Raw genomic sequence first — 26,951 nt, 5'->3', positions numbered from 1 at the left:
CACAAGATTGGTTTTGGGAAAGGATGCGATGTTTAATTGATTATTTCAACTTTCTAACGGTTACAGACTTTTGAGAACAATTACATCAGTCCCTAATTAACTAGAATATAAGCATTTTACATTTTTAAACATGAGAACATCGTTATATATGACAGCTTACGGCTTTTTCATCACTGTTACTGTGAGTTTCTCTCTCTCTCTCTCTCTCTCTCTCTCTCTCTCTCTCTCTCTCTCTCTCTCTCTCTCTCTCACACACACTCTCTCGCTCCCTCTCTCTCTCTCTCCCTCTCTCTCTCCCTCTCTCTCTCTCCCTCTCTCTCTCCCTCTCCCTCTCTCTCTCTCGCTCTTTCTCTCTCTCTCTCTGTCTTTCTCTCTCTCTTTCTCTGTCTCTCTCTCTCCCTCTCTCTCTCTCCCTCTCTCTCTCCCTCTCTCTCTCTCTCTCTCTCTCTCTCTCTCTCTCTCTCTCTCTCTCTCTCTCTCTCTCTCTCTCTCTCTCTCTCTCTCTCTCTCTCTCTCGCTCTCTCTCTTTCTCTCTCTCTCACTTTCACTCCCCGCTACTCTCTCTCTCTCTCTCGCTCTCTCTCTCTCTCTTTCTCTCTCTCTCTCTCACTCCCCCCTACTCTCTCTCTCTCTCTCTCTCTCTCTCTCTCTCTCTCTCTCTCTCTCTCGCTCTCTGTTGACATGTTTCCTGCAGCAATGAAATCTCATATCAACAGAGCAACAGTGCAGAGCGAAAAGAACAAAAGAGGAAGACTTCACAAAGGAAGACTTCGAAATGTTTCATGGTTTCAGGTTTATGGCCCAGTCGAAGTCAAGGCCAACAATAACACAAAGCACAATAATTTAGGGCCGATCCAAGAAAATGTTTTTTTTTTTTTTTTTTTAAACAAGTCTGCAAGACAACGCAAAGCAAACTGTGAAGCTGAGTTCATGAAGAAGGAAGCTATGTAATCGAATCTAAAAAGCATAAGCTCTGATTCTGATTATTAGATTATTACTTCAAATAATATGTCACGATTTTGTTAAATTTTAGACTAAATTCTTCACCACATATAAAAAGAATATTTCAGAAGTGTCAGAATTACTGGAAAATAACACTGTTAAAAAACCTGTGTGAAAAGAAAGCATACAAGACCTGCCTATGGATGTATACACACATACTAGAGGGACAAAAAGGAAGCATAGAATGAAAGAATAAAACAGATTTGCTCTTTTTTTTTGCATATTGCAGAATTTTAGGCGATGCAGGCCTCCTGTTCTGTTAGTAAATCAATAATGTCGAGTCATTCTGTGTTAACAGACAAATCATCACTGCTCCAGCAATCAATACATGGATGGACCTACATTGTAGATTAAAAAAAAAAGAAAAGAAAAAAATACTACTATTGTTGCTGAGCTCATAACAAAGGTTCAGATTGATCTCAGGTCTTGTATCAGAACTCGTATCAGTTAAAATCCATTTCGATTAAATTGTGTTTGTACAGTATAACAAATTGTACCTGTTGTCATTTTCATTAGTCATCTAGTTGAAATGTTGTTAATTGTTAATACTGAATTGTTCCTCGGCATGTGGTAGAAAGAAGGAAAGAGATGACAAATGAAAGGAAAACACATCTTTGTAAGGTCCTTGACCACTAAAAGCCACCAGAACAGCTTTAAGTCTCTGAAGCTGTAATTTCAAGATGTTATTACCTCACGATAGTGTTTTATGATGCTTATGGAGAGCTCGTGTCTCTAAAATCTGCCCTGTTTACATTTGGGTTAAGATCTGATGCATGTTATGTGATGTACATCTTTTTCATCCAGTAATTCTTTCTTCTAGGGGTAGAAGTAGAGCAGAATCCTGCCAGAGACATGAATTAAAGTCCCCACAGAGTTTAACAGAGCCAAGGAAGTGTGTTCATTACCAAATATAGTGCAATTTCATAATTTATAGATAACGATTGCTTTTGTTGTTAATATTTCATCTGCACTCATTTGAGCGTTACGTAAGGTGTCAGGAAATTGGAATACTGACTATTCCAAACTAGCCTTGTCTTGTTCTAGATGCTGAGGGATAATGAAGTCTAGAATTACTTTGTGCAGCCTCAAGCAAAGTCTTTCCATCCATTGGTTATATTTTTTATTTGTTTATCTTATTATTATTCATTCATTCATTCATTCATTCATTCATCTTCTACCGCTTATCCGAACTACCTCGAGTCACAGGGAGCCTGTGCCTATCTCAGGCGTCATCGGGCATCAAGGCAGGATACACCTTGGACGGAGTGCCAACCCATCACATGGCACACACACACTCATTCACTCACACAATCACACACTACGGACAATTTTTCCAGAGATGCCAATCAACCTACCATGCATGTCTTTGGACCGGGGGAGGAAACCGGAGTACCCGGAGGAAACCCCTGAGGCACGGGGAGAACATGCAAACTCCACACACACAAGGTGGAGGCAGGAATCGAACCCCCAACCTTGGAGGTGCGAGGCAAACATGCTAACCACTAAGCCACCGTGCCACCCCTCTTATTATTATTATTATTATTATTATTATTATTATTATTATTATTATTATTATTATTATTATTTTATCATCATTAATGCATTTGAATTCAGTGATTTGAATGCTGATTAATATTCTATAACACTAGCTCTGTGCCCTATAATGTTCCAGCTCCAAATCACTGGTTTATATTAATGTGTTTGTTCTGGTATATAATAAAATGAGTAACACAGAGACTTGTATGTTGGACACTTCGTATATACACAGATTAAAATTGGTTATTTAAGAAATTAAAAGTTTAATTTGTTGAAACATTGAAATTTTATGACAGGAAATTTGTATTTTATATTCAGAGAAAAAGTCTCCAGTGTGAGGGTTTTTGTAACAATCAGTAACAAAGTAGAACAGTAGACTTGACACTTTTTGGATTTTTAGTAGCTGTTTTTGTTTGTTTGTTTACTTTAGCTGGTTGGTTGTGTCACGAACGTGGGATAAAAACGGACCCAAATGCAGGACAGCTTAACAAAAAACAGGATTTATTAACAAAAAAAAAAACACTAAACAGGACAGAGACAAACCAGACGAAGACAACAGAGGATTCCGCGCTGCACAAGGCAACGCGGCTCAACTAAATAGTACAAATAATTATTCAGACATAAGGGACAGGTGTCCAGACGCGGGGAGGAAAAGACAAGGGCGGGGCAGACACGTGAACAAGGAACATAAACAAAAGGCACATGGCCAAAGTCCTGACAGGTTGTTTGGTTGTACGTTTGTTGATCGGTTGGTTAGACGGATGGGTTGGATTGCTGTTTGGATGGTTGTTTGGTTGGTTAGATGGTTGGTTGGTTTTACCTAATAAACCTCATGAAAGCAAATAGGGGCTGGTTAGTAAACAACTGTTTATAGCTCTTTTAATATACGAGACAACTGGAAATCATTTGTCTTATCAACATTCCACAATATTAAATGTAACTAGAAAAGGGTTAAAAACACAATGAAATACTCACTGGACCCCTCGTTGTATTTTTTACATAACATTTTAGTCTTTGTAATTAATATAGTAGCACAATCCAAAAAGTGTTAGGTCAGTTTGCGTTGTTGGCTCCAGTCCAAGTCTTTTTCAAAAGTCAAAGTCAAGGATTTTTTAATTTTGTCGAGTCGAGCCAAAAGTTCATTAACAGCAGCTCTGTGAAAGTCTAAAGCTGGTACAGCATATGGTATCAGCACAAAACAAAACTACGTATAATCTCACACTGTCAGATATTTTTAGCATGAGTGCAAAGTGAGGAAGAACCCAATCCAAACTTACTAACAGTGTCAGAAACAAGGTAGTTTCTTGGCTCAGGTCTGAATCTCATCTGCGTCCAGCATTGTCCATGGATGAGGAACCTGGAGAATGCATCTGACTTTGGGCTGGAAGAATGGCAGGATCGATTGCTTCCATAATCAAAAGCGCTGCCTTGAAGTATTTTAGAGGAGATTGGCTTTTGTTGGAAAGAATGTGGTGTCAGGTTTGAGATGCACCTGATATTTTTCCTGTATTGATGACTTGCTGTAATTGGAAACGGAACAATGGACCGGAAAAAATGGATGAGAAGAAGATGAAAAATATAGAAATTAGACATAGGACAATTTCTTGATCTTGATCTAATATCATTTTATTCTTCATTATATTAGTGTCTTTGTAGTCAATAAATAATTCATATTTGAGCATTTATTTGATAAAAAAAAAAGAATAACTGGATAAAATACACTAGGGGTCACTTCCTGTTATCGCGTAGGGCGTTAATTAACACCACTTTTACATAACGCTGTTCCACACTGCATTATGTTCTCAAGTACTTTTTTATGCTAACACCTTCGGCAGTGATCACTGGACCGTCGCATTATGCATCATTTTATGTATACATAATATCATCATAATAATCTGTACATCAGGTTGATGTGTTCATTTCCCTTAGTTCCCATGGACACCCGGGCGGCACCGGCTCTGCAGTCATTCTAAATTAAACTGTCTACAGCACCACAGGGGGGGGGGAAAGCTGGCATATACATTATACACTCCACGCTTTGCTTCCATTTGCTAGAAAATGTTCAGAGCATGACTCGCTAAAGAATTGTACAGTAGCTGTTTGATGGTGTTTTATTTAGATTCATTTATTTTCAGATTTTTTATGGCCGCACATGTTTATGTCTATTGCACAATGATGATGATGCTCGATTGCCTAAAACGTACTCATAAATAGATGCTCCTATTGTTTTAACCCCCAAAACACTGTATATATCCTCTGTACAATACATGTACATATTACATAGTTTATCTTTTTTTTACTCCTCATTACATCTGCACTAGAACCATTTCTGTAATTCTGTAATTCTTAATGATGTCCACACATTAGTGCACTGTTATAGCCTTTATATTTATTCACTGTACGCCTTTTTATTTATTCACTGTACTCCTGTATGTCCACACATCTCTGCTCTGTTATAGCCTTTATATTTATTCACTGTATATTGCTTTCATATATACCACTTGCTGTAAATATGCTAGATATTTATCTGCACTTTTGCACGACTGCTACATTTTGCACTTCTGGTAGATGCCAAACTGCATTTCATTGCTGTGTACCTGTACAATGCAATGACAATAAAGTTGTATCTATCTATCTGTCTATCTATCTATCTATCTATCTATCTATCTATCTATCTATCTATCTATCTATCTATTTATCTATCTATCTATCTAGATTCCGAGACTAAGTAAGAAATAAAACACTTGAAGCATTACTCTTACCATCATTTCCATACAAACAATTATTTGATGAACGAAACACTGCCCTTTACCGAGAGGACAAATAATGCTCCGATAGTTTGCTCGAGTTTGGTCGCGTCCATGTTTATCACTGAATTTCTTTGTCATGTCTCACTACACAGTGGTTACTGATATGAAGCTCATATGAACGTAAACACTCAGGAATTCAAGTCTTTCTGTTTTGCCTAGCCTACTAGCGGTAATATATTCATAGAAAAGTTCCAATAAAACAAAACAAAACAAATGATATTGGTTATTTTTCATACTAATGTTTGTATCTTCAAAGTAAATGATGATATCAAGCACATTTCTGTTCTCTTAGAAGCTCCAAGTGCTTGATCATGAGCATCGAAAATCTAAAGCCGTTATCTCCAACCAGTAAAATTTTGTGTAAGGCTAACTCTCCAAAAAACACTCCTCGAGTCCTGACTCATTTCCGATCAGACTCACAGCCAGAAAATGATTCGTTTGTTTATACTGATTGAAAATGTCCTGTAGTCGATACTGGAGACTCCTTCCATAAAATTCTAAATAAATGTCTACTGACAGAAACATTTGAGGTTTATTGTATTGATTATTTTATAATGCGTTTTTCTTTCTCAAAAAACAGCATGTTTATTATTAGGCATAAATAGAGCAAGATAATGTATTACAATCAGCACCTTAATATGTGTCTTGACTAGCAGAAGGACCTGAATTCCAAGCTGTCCATTTAAAGAGCCTCCTGTCCAATCAAATTCGAGAATTCACAGAATAACATTATACAGTCACAGCACAGGGTTATATTAAGATGCGTATATACAGTATTTATCTTGAATCATCATAGGTCATAATCATGTGCAGTCCTGTGCCAAGAATGTCTTTTATTTTATTAGTTTTTCTACCTCAGCTCTAAAGCAAATCACTATCAGATACTTGCCCAGAGACGACGGTCATGCAAACGGTGACTCTCCAGAAATGAAAGAGTTATTAACTATTTCTTACACGACTGCTTCATTCTTTATGAACCTGTTTTTAACGTCCTGTGTGTTTGCATAAAAAAGGTGTAAGTTGGTATACTGTATAAAACTCCCTGCAGCCATTTTTGGTCCACTATTAGTCAGTGCAGGAATGCTGAGAAAAGGCTTTGCTTTTATTGAACATTTTGTTGACTAAAGACATGACATTAGATCAGCAGTTTTCTTTAATGTCATGTTGAAATTTAAGGTCTATATTGCTATTGCTGTTTTATATGGCCACTTTCAACAGATTTCTGCATTCTTTGTTGTAGAACCAAAACCTCATGCATCCCTGTGATATTATCAACCATCAAAATGCCTTCATACGGATGTCTTGAAATATCAAAAAACAGGCTGGTGTGATGTTTAGAGTAAAGAATCTACTTTGTTCGCCATCTACTATTTAACTGTTTAGCATACGAAAACGTTACTCAGAGTGAACGGACGATGTTGTGTGTTTGCAGGACAAACAAAGACCATTTGAAACTTTCAGTATTGATCCATTTGTCCTTACTAACCATAAATAACTGTGATAAATAAAATTGTTGTGATCTTTAGCTGAGACCAATTGCGAACTTGAATGATGTAGCTGAAGATAATTGCCTATAGAGCATGGCTTTTGACTGAGGGAGGAAACTGGAGTACCTGGAGGAAACCCTGACATCACGGGGCACACAGGGGTGAAAGCAGCAATCGAACCTCGAACCCTGAGCCATACGTACAAACTACAAAGCCACCATGTCCCCCAAAGGTATTCCATATTAGGTGAATTTAAAGTGTCCTGTCTTGCTTGTACATCAAGAATGTTCTTAGTTTGGATTTCTTCAAAGGCGCTTCTTTTTTATTTATTTATTTATTTTTTGTCTGTTTACTTTCCCTCAGGAGCTTCTTTATTTGTATGTAATTTCCATTTAAAGTAAGTGTCATGCAGAAAATTGATGTGAATCACTGCAATGCAGTCCGTAACAGTGCAGAAGGATGAGAACAGCGGAAAAAATCCTTGTAATCACCCCCGTCCTGTATCATACTAAATCTCCGGTTTGCTCAGCAAGCCATTGCATAACTACAGAATTTGAAGATTGGTGTGGATAAATCAAAATTATCATGAACCCACAGATAATCATTTGGCATGAATCTCTGGAATTAGACAGTAAATCCATGGAAAATGGAGCAAGAGGATCTCCTACATCTCACAGCCCTCCCCCAACCACCACCATGCTGCACGCTGGAATGCAGGAATGGGGCTATTGAGGTAAATAAATTACAAGCAGCATGGGCTCATAGGTCTTTCTTCACCATCCTCTCTCGCTGCCTCTCTCACCTGGGGCCTCAATTGCAAAAAGCTTAAAAATCTCTAGACATGACCATCACTTGAACTGCAGGCTAGAATTGGTTACGCCTTTGGTCTGATGAGTTCCAACACCACCTGATGCCCCATAAGATGCTAAAAGGAAAAGAGGTGAGGAACGTATGTGAGAATAAAGTGAGCCAAGTGATCAGTACCTATGTGTTGCTTTTCCACCGAGAGGACCTGTGGAATCATGCCTGATTAGCACCAAGCTTAAAAAAAGTATTCAATTACCTCCTTCTCTTCTCTCTAATGAATTTAATAAGGTTTAAACACCCAGCTTGTCATGGTACGGATAATTCAGAAAGCACGACGTGTCGTGTCAAAAAGCTGAAAGTAATATTCTCTCACTCATTCATTTTCTACCGCTTATCCGAACTACCTCGGGTCACGGGGAGCCTGTGCCTATCTCAGGTGTCATCGGGCATCAAGGCAGGATACACCCTGGATGGAGTGCCAACCCATCGCAGGGCACACACACACACTCTCATTCACTCACGCAATCACACACTACGGACAATTTTCCAGAGATGCCAATCAACCTACCATGCATGTCTTTGGACCGGGGGAGGAAACCGGAGTTCCCGGAGGAAACCCCCGAGGCACGGGGAGAACATGCAAACTCCACACACACAAGGCGGAGGCGGGAATGTCAACCCTGAAGGTGTGAGGCGAACGTGCTAACCACTAAGCCACCGTGCCCCCGAAAGTAATATTCTGAAATAAAACCTATTAGAATGAACATAAATCTGTGATTTGTCTTGCAGCCACAAGAAGTGTCAAGGCTGCTGTTATACCAAATGAATAAGAATCAAGAATTAAATAGTTTTGCAGTATAGATGTGTCTTGAATACCAGTGTTTTCTACTAGTAGTACTGAACACTATAATCAATCACGTAAAGGTCTCAGAGGTTATAACCCTGTTCTCCTCTCAATCACACTCCACTCAACCGTGAAGCCTATAATAAAGAAAAGAATTGAGTCTTAACTGTAGGGACAATCCTTTCCATTAAATGTTAACATCTTTCCCAGAACATTGGTGACGAAACCTACTTAAACATGCCCAAAAAAATCCATTTAGAATGTATATGGAGCCACTGCAGTACGTACGATTCGGTATTATCCACTACACTCGGTCACTGTTCCCGCACACTTGAGTGGTACAGTACACGGTGTCAAGTGTAAGGGATAGCTCTCCAATGTGAGCTAATACAAGCACTTGCAAGTCTAATAAGATGATGGCAAGGGATAGAAAAAGAACCTGTCTAATTTAATTTCTGCTCGCAGCCATAATATGTCACATTCAATCAGATTCAAATCACAGCCATGATCTGAACCAGCTCTCTGGGAAGAAGATGCCCTTTAACGCTGGCTGTGGATGAGCCTCTTCTGCTCTCGGACAAATCTCCTGCCACGCAAACCGCAAGCAAAACATGATTGCGGTTCGTATATTCTTTGGCTGTGCAGTCGAATTTTTATTTCAGATTGATCAGAAGATAATTAGATAAATAGATATGACAGTAGCTCTTAAGGAGTGATGATAATGTATTTATACACAAATTCAATATTGTGCAAATTTAGAATCTTTGCAATTTCACATATTTTGCCAGAAAAATATTTAGAGATATTCTGATCATTTTGAAGCCGGTCTTGGCCAACCAACTGTAATTTAATTAAGCTTTTAGAATTTAAATAGAAATATAAAACTTGTTTTGATCACATCGACGTCCAACTCTATACACGTATATTGAACGTATCTGTTCCCATCAAATCCTGAAACCTAATTTTACCAACGGTGGATCCATTGCCACACATTAGCGTATCTCAAATAATATTAGCTATAGTGGATCATTTTAAATCCCTGTCTGATTACCCTTTTTAAAAAGGAACTTCAACATCATTAACTGAATACAATCACGGCTCGCCATGAATTTCAAGGGCACTTTAGAGCCAAGATTTAATCACTTTTTAATAAACATATACTTTTTAAAGGATCCAAGTTCATTCATTCATTTTCTACCGCTTATCTGAACTACCTCGGGTCACGGGGAGCCTGTGCCTATCTCAGGCGTCATCGGGCATCAAGGCAGGATACACCCTGGACGGAGTGCCAACCCATCGCAGGGCACACACACACACACTCTCATTCACTCACGCAATCACACACTACGGTCAATTTTCCAGAGATGCCAATCAACCTGTCAATCAATTGGCATCTCTGGAAAATTGTCGGTAGTGTGTGATTGCGTGAGTGAATGAGAGTGTGTGTGTGTGCCCTGCGATGGGTTGGCACTCCATCCAGGGTGTATCCTGCCTTGATGCCCGATGACGCCTGAGATAAGCACAGGCTCCTTGTGACTCGAGGTAGTTCGGATAAGCGGTAGAAAATGAGAGAGAGAGAGAGGGTATACCTCTCCACCCAAGATCTATTGGTAAGTAGACACACCGATGTGTCGGTCAATTCAAAAGCCCTCCAGCGAATAAAGAATATTACCTACAAGCTGGTTTAATCACACCATAGTCGCCTAGCCCATCCTTTCATGTTTACTTGATTGAAAATTCTGAGAGGGTAAGCTGAAGTATTTTATTGATTGTGAGGGCTACAGATCTAAGTAAATTTGCTGGATTCCAGCTCTATGATATTCTTGATTCCCTACTATGCCAGTAATTTTATGCATGCGACCACAATCAACCAGGTCCATGGCTTAATGGGATGCCTATGGGAAGGATCGCTCTTGAAGGTAGCACTTCAGAGTGGGGTTCTGTCATGTTGACACCAGAATCAACTGTCTAACTACACTTCAACTTACAAACATGGCTGCTGATGACTGTAGCACCCGGACTCTCTCACTTTCTTACTCACCAGAGTAATGATACAATCTCACAACATTCACAATTTTAAAGGACCCTCAGTACACAGAATCATTGCAAAGTATGTGATCAGTGTTATGGTGTACCATTTGTTACCATGCATTCTGTTTGCTGTTTTAGGGCTGTCCTAGTAAAGTCAAGTCAAGTCAAGTCAAGAAGCTTTTATTGTCGTTTTAACCATATATACAGCAGCTGATGCATTAAACAGTGAAATGAAACAACCTTTCTCCAGGGCCACGGAGCTAGCACCATTGTACCCGGCATGGTACATGGTACTGCCGCACCACCATCTTGGACATACTACTTCCATGTTTTCTGTTTATCAAATTCTGCATAGACCAATGTACTCTATGTTGTTTGCTGATAGCATGACCTATAAGTGTTTGCTCGCATTGTTTTCGGATCATGCTCTGTTTGCTAGGTTAAATAAAACCATTGAAAGCTCGCACTTGCATTCTCCTATTATAGTATGATTGTGTGCACCCCTGATAGTATGTCTGGTCTCTCTGATGGTTCGAATTTTTTGTGCAAGGTCGTTAAAAATACTTTAAATTATTCTTGTAGAAAAACAATGAATAACTTGTATGAGGTCTGTAGCAGCAGAAGAGGGCAGTGTTGCCTCTGATTTCTCACTGTAGTTCACCTCCATCCACTAACTTTTGTTGTTCAAGCTGACGTTGCACAAAACTAAATGTGACTTTAAATGAATAAAAAATTATATCGTGTATTCATAATAACTGGCATATGGTCATGGTGCTAAAAAAATACCTCAGCTTTCTGCCGGGACACATCACACCACCCCATCATTCATTATTTTCCTATAACATGATCTGTCATGTTTTATTCCTCGCTTTATCATCCCTGACATCCCTGCCTTTCACTTTGTTTGACTGTTTTAAAGGAGTGATTTAACTGTCAATGCGTCTGGTCGTCCTGTCATCACATTTTAGTCGCGTACAACTTTGTATGCACGGGCATGAAATTTGGATGTGATTTTCAAACAGGAAATACTCAAGTGCGTCCAAGCTGAGGCTCATGTCTAAAGCCGAAGCATTAACAGAAATCTGTTTGCCCTCTCAGGCTTCCCTCAAGAGTTGCGATTCCAGACCAACAACCGTATGAACGAGCCACTAAACTGAAGTAAGATGTGTGGTAGGTAAATCAGAATGGACTTCCTGTGAAATGCGTGACATGCCTTAGCATGTCTTGGGGGTTTATTGTATTACTGGAATAAAGCTGTCCTATGTTCATTTTGGTTAACATCGGTTTGGTTCTACTGTATTCATGTGTGTTATCTGGATAATGGAATAATACAACACATATATGTGAAAGTGTAGGTAGCAGCATTGACAAAGCCGTGTGAGAAAACATGTGATCTGAAAGTTCCAAGTGTCCTTAACCCATACAAATGTAAATCATTCTGACATGTGCATTTTGTTTTTGGCACACGGTATAAAATAGAGACAAGTCAAGTTTGTGTAAAAAAAGTTCGTTCAAGGGTCATATTACTGTATTGTTGCAGACATTTACCAGAGTGGAAAACTGAGCATGAGCTTTAAAATAAATAAATAAATAAATCTGTTAAACGCTAAAAACTCTACTGCATGATAAAACTGTTAGGAAAGTAATGAAAAATATATTTTCTTTATCATTTTATCAGAAATGATTTTCAGTCCTTTTTGAAAATTCAGCTGGGGTCAAAACACAGACATAAAAATTTCACACCGTCTCAAATCCATAGCTACGGTCGGTGAATAAGAGACGTGAGGAAGTCACAGAGGACCAACTGTGTTATTGTGCTAAATTATCAGGTCTTAAAAATCCAGGCTTTTTTTGTTAGGGTGTTTTTTGGTGCTGCCTCAGGATCCGGTTCTACACATAGGATGGAACTGCAGCATAATTTGAGAGGCAACACTGCCCTCTCCTGGTGTTACTCACCGGTGTGCTGGTTTATTCACTCACTCACTCACTCACTCACTCATCTTCTACCGCTTATCAGAACTACCTCGGGTCACGGGGAGCCTGTGCCTATCTCAGGCGTCATCGGGCATCAAGGCAGGATACACCCTGGACGGAGTGCCAACCCATCGCAGGGCACACACACACTCATTCACTCACGCAATCACACACTACGGACAATTTTCCAGAGATGCCAATCAACCTACCATGCATGTCTTTGGACCGGGGGAGGAAACCGGAGTACCCGGAGGAAACCCCCGAGGCACGGGGAGAACATGCAAACTCCACACACACAAGGCGGAGGCGGGAATTGCTGGTTTATTGGTTGGTATATATATCACTAGTGTTTAGTGTATTTTTGGTTCCATTGCTAGATTATTAAACATTAATTTGGCTGCTAAAAATTAGGAAACCAAGTAGAACCTAGAACAGCATGTTCAAGCTGACCAAGAGAACGTTCAAAAGTAAAGCACAGTTTTTCTTCTACAGAATAAGTTGAAGGATAAATATTTAAAGTCCCATGTGGAACTAAGGGGTGTTTGTTTACATTTTGTTTTGTGTGAGCATCTTGAGCAACCACAGGTTGAAGGTATTCCTCAGTTTGCTTGTTCAGAACGACTGCTTTTTTGTTTCATTTCCTTAGAAAATGATGGTGCTTCTGGGCTTTCCTTAAAAGAAATGAGCTCAACTGTGACACGCACTCCTAGGGATTTGAAACTATATACCCTCTTCCACTGTGTTGCCATGTATGCATAATATGTATCAGGTATCCATGTATGCAGGTTAATTTTTATAGGTCTGTTTATCTTATACTATAAAACTATTTTTTCTCAATGTATTGGTAGTTTTTTTTTGTTACTCCTCTTACTTGTACTGACATGTCAACTTGAATTTCCTCTATGGTGGATTTCATCTCGTTTCATGGCCACTGGGGGTCGTCCTAATTTTGCGTGGTTTGAGTGTGTGTGTGTTCTCGACAGTCTGAAATCTGATAGCGAAAAGCATCCAAATTTCAGCAGAATTAGATAGAATTTCATGTCTTTTTTCTGGATACTTCCGTAAAATACTTCCGTAAAATACTTCCGTTTTCTGGATACTTCCGTTCCGTGTGGATACTTAGAGAGAGTTTGTCTCCTGTCAATGTTTTATCCATGAGACTCATGGTCATGTCACAAGGCCAAACACACAACGAATTCCAGCAGATCGTTTTGCAGAATGTCATCACAGTAACTCGGTCATTCGTGTGCACCAAGCAGGCACGTTACACCAAGTTGAAGCTTATATCTTGTGCCAAGTAAAACCTTGAAGAATGTATGCCATTGAGCAACAGGCAGCTACAACCCAGATACACAAAAACACTTTCACTTGAATGGCATGTTCAGTTTTGTAACATACATACGTCAAAACCACTGGGGCACGATGCGCGGGAAAGGGTCGTAGTCGTGGGGGTTGTGTGTAGGCATAATTTACAGGCAGGTTGTGGCCAAAGGGGCGAGTACATCCTGAGAGAGAGAGAGAGAGAGAGAGAGAGAGAGAGAGAGAGAGAGAGAGAGAGAGAGATTTCTGCTAAAATGTCATGACCAATGTTAAAAGGAAACATGTGCTCATTTTTATTTTTTCCAGGACTTCAGCAGCCCATGTGGGCCTCTCTCTATGATTTCTGTACGGTTTGAAGGTAAAAGTATGTGCTCTGTTTGCCCAGTAGGCAAACTGATATCTCACTTGTGTGAATGGGAGGTTGGAGTTTACAAGCAATGACGAGTCTCTGAGAGTATTTCGTAACAGTGTGTGGGACGAGACGTATTAAAGACTTTTGTCGAAGGTGGCAGAGAGCCAAAGTTAAAAAAAACACTTTCTGTGTGTAAAAGTTTTTAATTCGTTTAATTTTTAGTACACGAGGCTACAATCACATTTCATTTTGTACAAGGGTTATTGGGTGTTTTTTTTCCTACAAAAACTGTTAGTAGGTAAATAATTTTAGGTAAATTAGTAAATAGATCAAATGTGGTGCAGATTTCCTTCCATGACCAACGAGGAAAGGATTAGTCATGAAAAAGGAATGTTTCAAGCCTGAAGCAGATCTTATGGGAGATTTACTGTGTTGGAACAAGCAAAGACTTTTTATTTTCTTAATGCACAAAGGTTGTTTTTAAAGATAACTTCCTTGTTTTTAAGACGGTTTTTGCTTTATACGCAAAAGTATCTGTCGTAATTTTAGTGCTTTATGAGAACGGAATCCTTCGGTATCGCAAAATTACACATGCACACAATAATACAGTCGTTATTGAGCGATTGCTCGAGCATTCATGGGGAAAACGAATCCGAATGAGGGCATTCAGAGACAAAATGCATGAAAGAAAGACTTGTTCAGAAATATTGTGACACTAGTTGTCAGCAATGCACTGCACCGATCTCATTTCTACTCATTCTATTCATTCAGTCAAGGGGTTGATGTTGCATTGTGATATTGTATTAGACCATGAGGACTGGCATGAGGAGAAACAGATTTGTTAAACCTTCTAGCATTATAATATTTTTGTATTAAGTTTCCCTCACTGTAAATAATATGGACTTATTTCTTCTCCAAAGTTTCATATTTTTAAAAATGAAACTAAAAGTAATCCATTTTCTTCACTATTGGTGATGAAACTAAAGATTTTAAGTTGAGATTACTCGCGTTTTGAATTTTAATCGTCTTGAAATGTTTTTAGGTCTTAACTGAAATAATTGAACACATTATTTGACATCATATCTACTCGGTTACTCTGGTCACACTAAATGACTGCCAGAGTCTGTGATTATCACCTGGGTAATACATGAGAACTTCATAAACCTTCAGACTTTTTGCTTTTGCTTGCTTTTTGCTTTTGCTTGCTTTTTGCTTTTGCTTGCTTTGATGATGCCTAAACGTGGTCCACTGGAGACATGTACGAGAGTCGGAGATGTAGCTATGCAGCTGAAAATGAAAGATCAGCTGAAAGATAAACACACTGCAGATCAGCATCAATAAGAGGCCCAGTAAACAAAAAAAAAAACACATGTGGTATTCTAAGATAACAATATACCTGTACTGTGAATACAGACATCCTGTTATGTTACAAACTGACAATAGAAGTCGGCAGTTAAATTGGCAAGAATTAAAAAAAAAATCACCTAAGTGTTTGAACTGAGATTGGCAGAGTCACACCCACAAGGTCGCAGCACATCTCTTTTGGCTCATATAACTTTTAATGTTTCTGTACTGTAGGGTGTGTTGAAGATTTCCTTCCCTCTATTCACATGGCACTGCGGTTTGTATAAGGAATATGTACAATTCCTACAGCTTTGACTTTGGGGATTGTATTGTTGTGACCAGAGTAACAGCCTTGGCATCTCGACTTAAGAGAAATACTTCAGGAGATGTTCAATGGAATGGAATGAACCAGCTAAAGCACGGCTTTGAATTCATGAAAAAAATCAATGCCAAAACATGTAGAATTTAGTTCCTTAATGAGAAAAGTATTACGGTCGTTGTGGTGTCACCGACTTATGACTCATGATAGCATCAGCGGTTCTTGTATACGTTCTTGTATACAAATCCACAATATCTAATAGAATTATTCACATATACAAAGAGCAATGAATGAATTCAGCACAAACAAACCATAAACATTTACCAATTTTAGAAAAAAATCATTTTGATTCATGCAAAATCATTTTCTTTAAAATATTAGAAAAAACTCTTAAGCAGTTTCTTTAGACTCACTGTGTGTAGGTAATTTCCAAAAGAAAAAAAAACCCCTCAAAACCTCAATGACTTCAAAGGACAATTACTGCGCAGACATTTTCCATTCCCCTTTCGTTGCACTTTTTTTTTTCTTTCTCTGTTGGTTTTGCAACAATTGATTTTGCAAGGTTTCACACGAGGTTAAAGACTGAGCACGTTCCCACGTTTGCTACCAGGAAAAGTGAAAAAAAATAAACAAACAAACGAATATAGAACAAAAAAAAGTCATTTAAATACAAGCAAAAACAAGTTAAAACAGAAACAAAAAAAGACAAGAAAATGTAATCAAAATAAAAACATAAAGCTACACAATACAAAATCAAACCATCAATACACAAATAAAACCCAATAAAAAAACTAGCAAGAAAACAGAAGACAAAAAACAAGCAAAACAAATAAAACAAAACAAGAGTTTTTACAACAGTTTTTCTCCCCTACACTAGAATAGTATATTTTGTATCTTAATGTTTATCATCCATCAAAAAATGATCACCCAATGCATCATATATCTATCTATCTATCTATCATCACTTTTCTTATTTCTCTTTAGTTAGGAATCAGAAATGTGTTTGATTTCATGTGACATTGGTTTGTCTCTTGAGGTCACCTAATCCACCCCACCCCACCCCACCCCAATGACAATATTTAACCATAATCTGCTGCTAACCCTCATTTCACAGCTTCCTGACACTTCACTAACACCGCTAGTTCTCAAGAGAAGAGAATGGAACAAAATGTGGTTGGGATGACTGGTGCAGCCCCAGCACCCACATACCTGGCTTGGTCCATCTTTAACACACTATGCTGCTGTCTTCCTCTCGGAATCCTTGCAATCGTGTTCTCTTGCCGGGTAAGACGAATATCATCAACTGCTAAGGAATAGTTTTACTTATCTTTGGCAGGAAAAAGAACTACATTACAAAATGACATTTTCATTCTAGACTGACACGGCCAACACTATCGGTGATGGTGCAGTAGCTATGGCGCACTCCAGAATGGCAAGGAACCTGAATATCGCCGCACTGATCATTGGGGTCATTTTTGTCATCATTTTCATCAGTTTTTTAAATAAACCACACAAAATGTAATACTTACGTATTACAAGCAAATCTCAGTGTTATGGCACATTGTATCTGGCATTGTACAATGGCACATTGTAACTGAATACTTTTTCCACTTGGCTCAAATTATTATTATTTTATTTTATTTTATTTTAGTTGATTTTATTTGATTTTATTTGATAAAATATAAAATTTGATGTGAAACCATTTCATGACCAAAAAAATATTGTGTAAACTATGGAAAGTGTGGAGGAAATTCTATTCTATTAATCAGAAATAATAGTTCAAGTCAACTCTTTCCTAAGTTGCAGAGAAGAACGCAGCAGAGTCCCGTGGAATATCAAACATATTTATTCAATACACTTGCAAGTGTGACCTAAGTCTGAACAGAGTGAGTTAGTTGGTTTGTAAAGCAGTTCTCTATTTACACAAGATGCTGGACTCAAGGTTCATAATAATGTGTCCGTGTGGCCTCTTCCACTGATCTTGTCATTTCACAGGCTGCAATCTTTACATCTGCAAAGTTCTTATGTTTCATGCTTAGTGTGCAGGTTGGAAAACAGTTCAGTCCCCCTTTGTTATCATTGCTGTTCCTAATTTCAGGTGTGTGAGTGTATTGATAAAGAATGTTCAATGTCATTTTTGTTATTCACAACAATTTTCTATTACAAAAGTCTATAGACTGTATTAACCTTTGTTACAATCTTGTAATTTTTTTTGTCGTTGTCATTCTTTTTATATTGATGTACTCAAATTTTCAGAATGAATGTCTCAAATAATAAGTTTTTTATTAAAATTAAATTAGTTACTGTAAGAAAAAATGTTTGGTTCACATAAAGTCTGATGTGTGTGTGTGTGTGTGTGTGTGTGTGTGAGTGTGTGTGAGTGTGTGTGTGTGAGTGTGAGTGTGTGTGAGTGTGTGTGTGTGTGTGAGTGTGTGTATGAGTGTGTATGAGTGTGTGTGTGTGTGAGTGTGAGTGTGTGTGTGAGTGAGTGTGTGTGTGTGTGTGTGTGTGTGTGTGTGTGAGTGTGTGTGTGTGTGAGTGTGTGTGTGTGTGTGTGAGCGTGTGTGTGTGTGAGTGTGTGTGTGTGTGAGTGAGTGTGAGTGTGTGGGTGTGTGTGTGTGTGTGTGTGTGTATGTGTGAGTGTGTGTGTGTGTGTGTGAGTGTGTGTGTGAGTGAGTGTGTGTGAGTGTGTGTGTGTGTATGTGTGTGTGTATGTGTGAGTGTGTGTGTGTGTGAGTGTGTGTGTGTGTGAGTGTGAGTGTGTGTGTGTGAGTGTGTGTGTGTGTGTGAGAGAGAGAGAGAGTGTGTGTGTGTGTGTGTGTGTGAGTGAGTGTGTGTGTGTGTGTGAGTGTGTGTGTGTGTGAGTGAGTGAGTGTGTGTGTGTGTGTGTGTGTGTGTGTGCTGTGTATGATTGTGTATGTGACAAATAAAATTTTGAATGTAATAGTAGTAGTGGATGTGTATAATTACTAATAAGTTCAAAATTAAAATTAAAATTTTATTTGCCACATCCGACTTTCCGAATTTAATATAAAAATATATATAAAAAAAGCAAAAATAGCAAATTACACTAAGGTATAAAAATAAAGTAAAAGGTTCAAAGTAAGGCACAAAAGAGGTGCAAATTAAGAAGAAATAAATTTATCAAATACACTACATACAGTATAATACACACACACACGCACACACACTTTAAATTCATCAATTTGTAATCTAGATCCCATTTCTTTCTGAGCTAACACTTTCTTTTTCCTGAGTGTCTGTAATAGTGCTGACACTCATTTCTTAGTTTCTAGAGACACACCTCAGCGTCTAATATGTAAACATTACGTTATTATACGTCTTCTCATTGGAGCACGAAGTTTTTTTGACAATATTTTATTCAGTCAGTGAAACAACAATTTTAAAAAAAAGTTTAATAGAAATTTCACTTCATCTTTCCAGCAAATATTACTGCACAATTACACAATTACTGTTACGACACAAAATATAGAAGGAATCCCGGTTTTCGGTAGCTGACATATCGGATTTAAAACAATTATCGGATTTTGCCTGCAAAGACAAAAATATACCAGTAGCAACTTGTCAGATTTCACATTTCACCACACTCAATCAGATCCCACAGCTCGATTAGTCACACCATCTCTCAGGGTACCAGTGGAAGATAGACTTCAACACCTCAGTGGTGGAATGAACTTGGCGTAGATGTGTGAATAGCTGAGTCAGTGACTTTCTTCAAACAACGTCTAAAGACCCTGAGACTTAAATTAGCACTTTTAAATGAATAAATGAAATAGAAGAGTCTGTGATCTGGTGATCCAGCATCAATATATTTTATTGATAAAAACTCAAAATGTAAGTTGCTCCACGTGTATTTATGGTATACGGAAAAGTGTGGACGTTTTTTTCTGTTGTGAAATCCCAGGACTCCTTTATTGACATGTTGGGACTTGATAGTTTGTGAAGAATTAGCATTAGGAATCGTAATCTCGATCGTAAATACCCTGCTTCGTCAAACATTTTCTCAACACTCAGTAATCACTTAGTGGTTAGCACGTTCGCCTCACACCTCCAGGGTTGGGGGTTCGATTCCCGCCTCCTCCTTGTGTGTGTGGAGTTTGCATGTTCTCCCCGTGCCTCGGGGGTTTCCTCCGGGTACTCCGGTTTCCTCCCCCGGTCTAAAGACATGCATGGTAGGTTGATTGGCATCTCTGGAAAATTGTCCGTAGTGTGTGATTGCGTGAGTGAATGAGAGTGTGTGTGTGCCCTGCGATGGGTTGGCACTCCGTCCAGGGTGTATCCTGCCTTGATGCCTGATGACGCCTGAGATAGGCACAGGCTCCCCGTGACCCGAGGTAGTTCAGATAAGCGGTAGAAAATGAGAGTGAGAGAGAGAGTAATCACTCTAGATATCTAAAGATACTTGATGCATGCAAAGAAGGAAAAATGTTCTACATCTCACAGCATCACGGAAATAGGAATTACAGTAAGTGGAATTGTGGGAGTCGAGGCAAGATCTGGAGGACCAAGAACATTTTCAGGGAAAACCGTCCATGTGAAAGGCAAAGCAAGAACCAACGAAATGACCAAACTCAAGAAGAGAGACAAGAAGACATAGTTACTGTTTTTAAGCAGATATTAGTTGAGATGGGTTACAACAGATGGTGTCTGCGGTCTTGATTTTGGAATTCTTGGTTTGCTCAGATTGGCATGTAATGTAGACATGATTAGGTTTCATTATAGATACTGTACCTTTAAAAATAATGATTTCCCTTTTAAGATGCAGATGCAGTTTATCTAACCCACAAGTGGTCATGCACCATTTTTATTCCACAGCATTGCTAGCGTTAGCCTATAGTTTCCATCAACTACAGAACCATCACCTCACCACAAATGTCAACGCATGAATAAACTAATGGCATTTAAAGACAATAAGACCTTGCTGACTGTAATGCGTGGGTGGATCTCGGGAAATGTAAATCAATAAAATATGAAATATTCCAGCTCACCCAAATTCTGATTCCACACAACCCACAGTATTTAAATAAACAGCACTAAACTTTCACTAATTGTGAAGCATACTTTGTTTTTTCTTTTTTTTTTTTTTTTTTTTTTGCTTGTTTTTTTTTACTCTGGCTTTGTCTGACATTTAGGACTTGTCTGATTTTGCTCAAAGACTTCTCAAGTGGAACCACACAGCTAACCATAACTAACCCCTGGATTGCCACCAGGACCTGCTCTTAAGGTTTGTGCTCCGAATTGGACAGCTTGCGAGATCCCAAGCATGAAGAAAAACAGTGTCTGAGGTAACTACTTTCCTGCTTTACAAGCTTATCCCGCTGCTAGGTAGAGCTCCCTGCTGCCACAGGAATTTCCTGTCTGATAATATATTTGTTGAAAGTTTTGTTTGAGCGGTCCGTCAAGGTAAACTGTTACAACCTTGCACGTTACTACGTTACCTCGCACATTAACTGCAATACTTCTTATTTACACTACTCACATTGTTTTTCTTACTTATTCTATATATTTCAACACAGTACATAGTGAAATGAAACAATGTTCCTCCAGGATCAAGGTGTTACTGTATATAAAATAACACGGATCTAAGGATAGCATGAAGTGCATAGTGTGAAACCTAGTGCAAGAGAAAGGACAAAAGACCAGAGACAGTGCAGACAGTCAATATAATATACGACAGGACAGATACAGAAAATGACCAGTTTATAGTCTGTATGGACCCTTGTGGAATAGCAGCAGTTAGTAGCAGTGTTGTTATGTGCAAACTCAAAAATAAGTGGTTCCATGTACATGTAATGGAAATAGGTGTAAATGTAGATGGACCGATTACATGACTGCACTGATTCAAACTGATTCATGTTGGGCAATACAAGGAGAAAAAAAAAGAAGCAGAAATGAAAAAAAAAAATTTCTTGGCACAAAAACAAAAGTTCTCATCAAAGTTTGCCACCAGGTTTCAATGATGCTGATAGTAATCGCTCTCGTGTATCACGTAGCTTGTGTTTAGTGTAGTTTTACTCATTTTTTTCTATGGTTTTCAAGCATGTTTTTTTTTTTTACTCTTCTTGTGTCTCTAGAGAAATCAGATCTTTACTTTTACCACCATCCCCCACCATCCCACTAACATTTGGCCACACCCCACCGTGAATAACTCAAAGTTCTGCTAAACCTCATCAGCCACATTCTTCCTGACGCTTTACTCACACAGCCAGCCAGCACTCGAGAGTGGAAAATGGAAGGAAAAGCGACCATGCATCCTGGTGTAGTCCAAGCGCCCACATACCTGGCTTGGTCCATCTTTAACACACTATGCTGCTGTCTGCCTATTGGAATCATTGCAATTGTGTTCTCCTGCCGGGTAAGTCGAATATCATCTATTCTTTGACAGTATTTATTATCAAAGAAAGAAAAAAAAAAGTGAAAAAAAATGAAGAACTTTTATTCTAAACAGAACTTTTTGTTATAGACTGACACGGCTAACACTATTGGTGATTCTCCAAGAGCTAATGCACACTCCAGTATGGCCAAAAAGCTGAATATCGCCGCACTGGTCATTGGGATCATTTTCCTCATCCTATACATCATATTTTATGTGGTTTCAAATCGACAATGAATACATGTTAAAAGGCACTAAAGCCAATTCATACAAAGTTATGGATACAGAAACTCTGGAAATGTTACCCAGCAGTCTAACGTCTTACTTGTGCTTTTTTTCCTACTTCTTTTATTCATAATAAAAATTGATTGTATCTTTCAAAGCTTCTAATCATTTCTTGACTAAAGACTCAACATTGTATTGAAGTCACGTTTTTATACAAAATCTTTGGCATATCATTTAATAATAATGTATCCTAGTTGTTTTTTTATATAAATATATATATATATATATATATATATATATATATATATATATATATATATATATATATATATATAATAAATGCATGAGATGTTTCTTTATTGATCCAAAAAAATTGTCTGTCAAATATTTTCTTGCATTTGTTTTCCACTATGGACTAATTCTCTTTTGAACTTTTTTATAATAAATTTGATACCTTTTTTTTCCTACTTTAAAAAAAATGAATAAAAAATGTTGACACTTTGTGTCAGAGTTTTTTTACTGTTTGGATCTTTGTATGCATGCTTGGGCACGTGTGTGTGTGTGTGTGTGTGTGTGTGTGTGTGTGTGTGTACGTGTGTGCGTGCTTGCGTGTGGGTGTGGGTGTGTGGGTGTGGGTGGGTAAAGCAGACAAAATATATACACTATTATTTTGTCTGGTTTTAACAAATATGGGCCTGCACATTTAAATACAGAAAATACAACAATAAATAATCATATTTATGGTGTGTGCAATAATCTTCCTGTTTTCTCAGAGTCGCAAAACTTAAGTAACTTAAAAAACAACTGACTGAAAATTTTAATATGAATGTAATTGATTCTTGGAAAGCTGATAGAGTCTTTAAAAAAAGAAATAAATCTGCTCAGAAAAAAATAAATAAATAAATAAATAATCCAGCTGACAGTTTTCAAGAAATAGAATTAACAGAAAGTCAATGAAAGATCTGGAAGAACAATAGCGCTCTCATATAAATGAGCCCCTGTGTTGTGAAGAAATCCAATGCCTCACCTCTTGACAGGCCACATCCCACATTCCCTTATAAAACTGTTCCTACCGCTCAGTCCACATTCCTACTGAAGCCTCGGTCACAAAGCCATTTTACGCAGCACGATTGGAAAATGGAAGGAAAAGCGACCATGCCTCCTGGTGTAGTCCAAGCACCCACATACCTGGCTTGGTCCATCTTTAACACACTATGCTGCTGTCTTCCTCTTGGTATCATTGCAATTGTGTTCTCCTGCCGGGTAAGTCGTTCAACATTGTTTCATCATTACCAGTTTGATTCTCAAAATGAAGGAAACTAAAATACCTTTTTTTAGACTGACACAGCCAATCTTATTGGAGATACTTCGAGAGCTAACGCGCATTCCAGGCTGGCCAAGAAACTGAATATCGCCGCACTGGTCATTGGAATCGTTTTTGTCATCATTTACATCATATTGTATGTGATAGTGCATCAAAACAAAGGGGCAATATAATCCCAACTCAAACCCAGGCATAAAGTGCTTCAAGGGTCCTAAATACCCTGGACAAGATGGTGCAGCTAACTGTCTAAGTGTCACATAAGTGTCAATGTAATAGAAAATACTCTTCATATTCCTCTAATCTTGTTTGTTTTTTTCATGAACTGTTTAGATTAGCAAGAGTTCTATAATATTACAGTGTACTGACAACTATATAAATTCTCTGCTATTCGTTTTATACGAATGCATTATGTACAGCCACAAATAAAATCTGACAAAGACGTCTTTTGTCTTCTTGTTTTGTTTTCTTTTTTCTTTGTGTCAAAAGGGGTCAGTGTTTTGACTTTTTGCTTTGTATGAGTGTGTATGAGAATGTGTGTAAGTGAGTGCATGTTTTCCTTCAAGGCGATTTAACATTTAAATCTTTTATTTGGTCACGATACCAGAAGTATTTACAAATTATTACTATGCTACTGTTATTATCATTTCTATAAAGATTACAGTCAAAATAAAGATGTGGTGGTGTTTAGTTTTGGAAATGGACATGAAGGAAATATATAGAATAATTTTGCAAAAACAATGCTGGTCTGTGATTGGATGATGAGATCATGGGCTAACAATAGGACAACTCAGTAAGTGTTTGAATGCTAGTGGATTTATATTTATTTATTATTTTTGGAGGTGCATGTTTTCATTTTTAGACTAAGCTATACAATACTAACAACTTTTATGTTGTGATACTGACATCTTTAAGACGTTTACAAAACCGAATAAATAAAACACTTCAACAAAAACGAGACCAAATAAAACAAGTGAAACAACCTAAAAATTTGAACAAGACATAACAAAAATTAATACATTACAATCAGACAAAACAAAGTAAAATAAAAAAAAAAAAAAACCAGACAAAGTAAAGCAAAAACATTTCCTCTTACTCTTTAAACCACTTGGGGTTTTTTTCACTTGACATTTGAAATCACCAAAAACAAACACGCCCCTAACCACACAACATACATAACCCAGACAACTAATGGAAAGAAATGTGTCTTTGTCATAGCTGATAAAGTAGAACAATACGATTGCAGATAAACAAACAAGCAAAGCAGCTGGAAAGCGAATCCTATATTAACACGGGTCCTACTTCTTGCCTTATCGTAAGCCTTTCTTCGCTTTATTTCTTTGTTTTTATCCGCCACGCTTTCTGCTAATGTCACACATGCTCACTGAACACTCTCTCTGCCGCATATTGACAAGCCCCTCCCCTTTCTGCTCATTGGTTTGTTTTGTTTTTTGTTTTGATTTTTGTTTAGTATTCGGCCCGACTCAGTTTTCTGAAGCATTTCTCAAAATTGACCGGGAAAAGGCGGGAACGGTTGTCATTGGCCCGTTTTCTGGATGACAGCGAATAGGAATTTTTTCAGCAGGGAAACAACAACAATAACAGTAAAAAATAACTTTTAAAATAAAGAAAAGAATTGTGCATGTTTAGTTTCATTTATAGGCTTATATTTAATTTATTGTTCAAAATGTTTTCATCACAGTGTTTGCATAAAATGCTAATAATGTATAATTAATAGTATATAATAATAATAATAATAATAATAATAATAATAATAATAATAATAATAATAATAATAATAATAAACACAAATATATATTTCCACACTCGAGTTTTTAAGGACTACTGAGAGGGACAACAGTTGGTCATTCAATCCCTATATAGGTCTAACATTCTATCATTTTATCTGTCTTTCAGTCTGCCCATCTGTCTCTCAGTCTATCCATATGCAATGTAGGTCCAGTGTTTAGAAGTAGTTATTTAAACATTATTAAGTGCCCAAATATATACATATATGTTTCAGTGCCATTACCTGCACAAGAACTAAAATGAGTACTGACTCATGAATAATGGAGATGGAACAATCAACAAAAATCTCCTACATCTACTGCTATGAATCAGCTATGTAGGCCAACGAAAAGCTGACATCATGGTGACATAACAGTGACATTCATGTGGCCCATATGATGTCCTTCTTGCATTTTAACAAATCCTTGAACTTTCTTTTAGAACCACATTTTGGCCAAACTGCTAACTGTGATGGCAGTTAGCAACAGATAATATGAGTGTGCTATTTTACCCCTTATAGTGTTGCAACGTTACATGTCTTCAGACTTTGCATTTATCTGCATGGAATGAACCAGTCTATGGAAAGGTGGTTTCTTGTCTTTATTGTTCTGTATTGTAGAGCCAGGTCCAATGTGTTGACTGTAGTGGTTAGCGGATGTTGTGCAGTATATATGTATGCATTTCAACATTGTGGTAATGTACTACTTAGCTTGCATTAATTCTTGCAGTAGCATGCTGGCTCTGTGGTTAGAACTGTCACCTCACCGTAACGGGTACATGGATTCAACTTAAGCCCTGATATTTTCTGTGTGTTGCCTGCATGTTCTCCTTGTCTTTCTTTAGAGATTCAAGACATGCATATTTTATATATATATATATATATATATATATATATATATATATATATATATATATATATATATATATATATATATATATATATATATATAGTGTGTGTGTGTGTGTGTGTGTTAGTTAAGTGATGGACTATATTTACACAGTACATGCTAGGACAGTACATGCTGGATACATTAAAGTACTTTCTAACTTTTTGGTCTAATGTATGGTTTGTAGTATGGTCCAAAAACTGCATATAATGATCAACATGTTTAAATGCAAATAACTATTTTCATTTCATATACATTTTTATGTAATTAAAAAAAATACAGTGTAGAAAATATAGCACTGTAAAAAAATAAGAAAAACTAGATTTGTAAAGTTCGTCGCAACAAACTTTGATGTTGGCTTTGACGAGGCAAGTATTCGCAAAGGCCGGTGCTTTTTGGAGGCAAGTGGACATAAAACTTGTGAAATCTAGTGGAGTGCTAGGGTGCCAAAACATTTGGAGGCAAGTGGAGATGAGAGTGTGTCATCCGAAAACCTGTGACGCAATTCCC

General features: G+C 37.7%; 1 long non-coding RNA gene across 4 annotated transcripts; it reads left to right on the top strand.

Annotated features, from left to right (window-relative positions):
* The first annotated feature begins 11,672 nt into the window (after nucleotides 1-11,672).
* Nucleotides 11,673-22,602, top strand: LOC132840841 (uncharacterized). 4 transcript variants are annotated; one of them, XR_009647842.1, is made up of 4 exons: nucleotides 11,673-11,687; nucleotides 20,980-21,132; nucleotides 21,922-22,202; nucleotides 22,311-22,602. It is a non-coding gene; the product is annotated as an uncharacterized LOC132840841 (long non-coding RNA). The 4 variants fall into 4 exon arrangements; XR_009647840.1 differs by lacking the exon at nucleotides 11,673-11,687 and adding an exon at nucleotides 20,298-20,312; XR_009647841.1 differs by lacking the exon at nucleotides 11,673-11,687 and adding an exon at nucleotides 20,792-20,801.
* The last annotated feature ends 4,349 nt before the right edge of the window (nucleotides 22,603-26,951 follow it).

This window comes from Tachysurus vachellii, chromosome 26, assembly GCF_030014155.1.
Source record: "Tachysurus vachellii isolate PV-2020 chromosome 26, HZAU_Pvac_v1, whole genome shotgun sequence".
Lineage (NCBI taxonomy): Eukaryota > Metazoa > Chordata > Actinopteri > Siluriformes > Bagridae > Tachysurus > Tachysurus vachellii.
This window is presented reverse-complemented; position numbering and strand designations above follow the sequence as displayed.